This window comes from Littorina saxatilis, linkage group LG17, assembly GCF_037325665.1.
Source record: "Littorina saxatilis isolate snail1 linkage group LG17, US_GU_Lsax_2.0, whole genome shotgun sequence".
NCBI lineage: Eukaryota > Metazoa > Mollusca > Gastropoda > Littorinimorpha > Littorinidae > Littorina > Littorina saxatilis.
In genome coordinates this window covers 44,671,977-44,676,661 of record NC_090261.1, presented here as the reverse complement: position 1 = coordinate 44,676,661, position 4,685 = coordinate 44,671,977, and positions in this window count along the sequence as shown.

Here is a 4,685-nt window from a genome sequence, read left to right as displayed (position 1 = left end):
TCGTGTGAATTTTACCGTCGATCACTTTACATATATGTAACCTCAATTAACATGTTGCATGTTTCGCTTTTGATTTGTATGTTGCTTACTTTGTCATTTTATTGTTTATGTTTATTTGCTTGTTTGCTTACTTCTCGATTGTTTGCTGGTTCGTTCGTTTACTTTGTTTATTTGTCATGTTGCTTTACTTGTTTATCTTTTATAAGACATTTGTATTAGAAGTAAGGACCGGTTGTAAGAAAAGGCGTCGCCTTAAACCTCTATCCTTGAAAAATAAAGTTCCATCATCATCATCTCTCTGTCTCTCCGTGTGAGCCTGTATTTCTCCGTCTATGTGGGGGTGTGCGTACCTACAAGCGAATGAGCTCTTCCAGGGGGAAAAAACACAACCATGATGCCATATGCACATTTTTTTGATAAAAATCGGTGTATTTACGGGAATAAAACAAAAATTTTTAAAATTAAAAAAAATTAAAATCGGTGTATTTACGCGAATAACCTGACTGAAAGAAAAAGCATGTAAAAGTCACAGAGAGTGCATGATATGCAAATCAACGAAAACAGTGTATTTAATGCAATAACATTGACCAAAGCAAAACAGCTTCGAAGTCAAAACTCGAGTGACTGCATGATATTATAAGCTCAGATTTACCTCACAGTGCATTTCACGTCACAAACACACTGACCCGCACGAGCACTTACACGAACGCACGCACATTCATACATGCACACACACACAGAAACACCGTGACAAATCCAGACTGATGACAAATGTGATTAATCAGTTTAATTTCAATACGTACACACACACGCACGCACGCATGCATGTACGCACACACACACACACACACACACACACACACACACATACACGCACACATGCACATACACATACACATATATATACACTCTCTTTGAGAAGAAGTTGACACATTTATTGAACTCTACATCCATTTCCACGGGTTCAGTTCAAATGCTTTCATAAGTATATGAACTGCACAGGCAGTTTTCGAAAGGAACAGTTTTCCATAAGCATGAAATGCACGGGCAGTTTTCCAAAGGAGCAGTTTTCCATAAATATGAAATGCACGGGCTGTTTTCCAAAGGAACAGTTTTCCATAAGCGTGAAACGCACGTACAATTTCCCAAAGGAACAGTTTTCCGGAAGCATGAAATGCATGTGCAGTTTTCCATAAGCATAAAATGCACGGGCAGTTTTTCAAAGAAGCCGTTTTCCATAAGCATGAAATGAACAGGCAGTTTTCAAAAGGAGCAGTTTTTCATGATCATGAAATAGACGGGCAATTTTCCAAAGGAACAGTTTCCATAAGCGTGAAATACACGGGCAATTTTCCAAAGGAGCCCTTTTCCATGAGTATGAAATGTACGGGCAATCGATCTTTGATCAACAACAACAAAATCAGTTGGGTGGTATGTCTACAAGTTTATGCTACATACGTGAGAGAGACACTCGTGAGATAATAATCGTTCAAATCACACGTGTGTATATCATGTAAATGAGGTCATGTCAAGCAAGTCTGGCAGGGACCTGTTTTTCCACTGCTTATGATGCCAAAGTCACCGAGACAAACGTCATTATAGAAAAAAAATTGCGCTTGCTAAGTACCCTCGATGAATTTTTAGAAATAACACGTCACGCCACACTTTCAGAGTGACGTTTCTTTACTTTGACATAATCAGACCTGTTTACCCCCAAAAGTGTTTTAGAGTAATGCTCAGCCCAAAAAATAGTAATCCTGGCACAAAAATAGTAATCATCCAGCATTCGTCGCCAATTACAACGCACATGACAACTGTGTCTGCGAAACGCAATCATGCACATATATCCATCATTCACAAACAGAACACATCAGTTTTTGTAGTCATCATAATTTCAAAAAAGATCACATCAAAAGCACATGCATCACTGATTCTTTTTCTTTTGCTCGTAGTAGGCCTTTTTCAGTGTGTCAAGCGCTTCTCTACTGTACTTGCGCTTGCGGAATGAGTGAGGGCGAGACTTCACCACTAGAAGGCTCTCCAGCGTCTCATCAGACAAACATGATCTCTGGTCAGTCCTGTGCTTTTTCACCCCATTTTGCCATTGAAAAAAACAATGCCAAACATGTGAATTAATAAAAAAATAAAAAATAAAAAGAAAATATATATTTTTTTTTTTTTTTTACTTTTTATTTATTTATGAAAATCGTAGTCTTGACACGGATAGCGGAATGGCGTATTTTTTGCAGAAAATCGTAATAAATTACGCCAAAATCGTAAGGGTAAACAGGTCTGCATAATAGATTGCACGAGGCTTTAGAAGAAATCGAGGTTCCAAAACAAGCATCTTCAATTTAGCTGCCTCGACTGCGGGACATTTTCAGTAAAATACACGTAAGTACAGTATGTAGGATAAACAGAATACTACATGGCTTGCTGTGTCGTACCAGATTTACACTCGTTGTTTTTTCAAATAGTGAACAGCTCGCTTTCGCTCGCAGTTCAATATTTAAAAAAACAACTCGTGTAAATCTGGTACGACACAGCAAGCCATGTAGTATTCGCTTAGCTGTCACAAGAAAATTAGAAATCATAAAAACTCCTAAGAGAACAGTACTCTTACATGCTCTCATTTATACTCTTATGAAAGGATTCACGGAAAACTACTGGACAGTTTTTTTATTTAACTTTACATACAAGTTCTTCCAGATGTTATCCCGATATTTTTCGATAAATGTCTTTGCTGACGTCATATCGGCTTTATGCAAAAGTTGAAGCGGCACTGTCATGACCTCATTTTTTCAATCAAATTGTTTTAAATATTAGTCCAACATTCTTCGACTAGGTCGGAAAATGGGATTGCGCTTCAACTCGGAAGCTTAACATTTGATAAATTAGTTTGTACATCAAAATTTGGACTTAAATCGACTTTTTGCAACCCACAACATATTTAACAAGTCGCGTAAGGCGAAAATACAACATTTAGTCAAGTAGCTGTCGAACTCACAGAATGAAACTGAACGCAATGCAACGCAGCAAGACCGTATACTCGTAGCATCGTCAGTCCACCGCTCACGGCAAAGGCAGTGAAATTGACAAGAAGAGCGGGGTAGTAGTTGCGCTGAGAACGATAGCACGCTTTTCTGTACCTCTCTTCGTTTTAACTTTCTGAGCGTGTTTTTAATCCAAACATATCATATCTATATGTTTTTGGAATCAGGAACCGACAAGGAATAAGATGAAAGTGTTTTTAAATTGATTTCGAAAATTTAATTTTGATAATAATTTTTATATATTTTATTTTCAGAGCTTGTTGTTAATCCAAATATAACATATTTATATGTTTTTGGAATCAGCAAATGATGGAGAATAAGATGAACGTAAATTTGGATCGTTTTATAAAAAAATAATTTTTTTACAATTTGTAGATTTTTAATGACCAAAGTCATTAATTAATATTTAAGCCACAACGCTGAAATGCAATACCGAAGTCCGGGCTTTGTCAAACATTACTTGACCAAAATTTCAACCAATTTGGTTGAAAAATGAGGGCGTGACAGTGCCGCCTCAACTTTCACGAAAAGCCGGATATGACGTCATCAAAGACATTTATCAAAAAAATGAAAAAAACGTTCGGGGATATCATACCCAGGAACTTTCGTGTCAAATTTCATAAAGATCGGTCCAGTAGTTTGGTCTGAATCGCTCTACACGCACGCACGCACACACACACACACACACACACACACACACACACACACACACACACACACACACACACACACACACACACACACACACACACATATACACCACGACCCTCGTCTCGATTCCCCCCTCGATGTTAAAACATTTAGTCATAACTTGACTAAATGTTAAAATGATTGCATTGTATTATTAATCATATCCTGACTCCCAAAAATATATATGTGTTGTGTTTGGGTTGAAAACAAGTTCCCAAATCAAGAAAATTGGTTTTAAGACAAAATGAAGTTCATTTGGCTTGTTACCAAGACAATGTGTGGGCGATGTTTCGGACGCAAAGTTTCGGTAAGCCTATGATTTTCTAATCATGGTATATGGGACGTTTTCAGAAAATGTCGCCAAAGCTGTCCCCGGACTTTGGCTCTGCACATTCGTCGCGTCTTGTGTCAAACTAGACTACATATGGTATCATTTTGTTCATTGTCCAAGGGGCATTAACTTTGTGAATTAAAAATACACTTTCCTCTTAACATGTTTTGTAGAGAGTGAGTTATCTGACCCAGGGCCGAGGGGTACCGAAAAACGCTTGTCCCACGGTCGCTAACCGATCTTTCAGATCTAAATTTTACAGTTTGTCAGTATCGGACAATCATGCAATTTGGCCACGTTTTAGTCTCTACTAATTGCCATCAGGTGTCAAAAAACGTTTGTTCGCGTGTATGGCAGTAGTTCCCTGCTGCAGAATTTTCGGACGAGAATCTAGACTTTTTTCATCACCGCATGTTGTCTCGCCTCTGTCTCTCTTCTCTGTGTCTGTTTGGCTGGCTACCTGCTTGTATATCTGTCTGGTTTTAGCTTCGATGAGAGAGGTTTAGACAAATGTATTATCGAACACGTTAGACGATTTTGTAACTACAAATCATCCCACAAAGAAGAAAGCAATAAAAAGAGACCCTTTAACAAAAAAAACCAAAAAAATG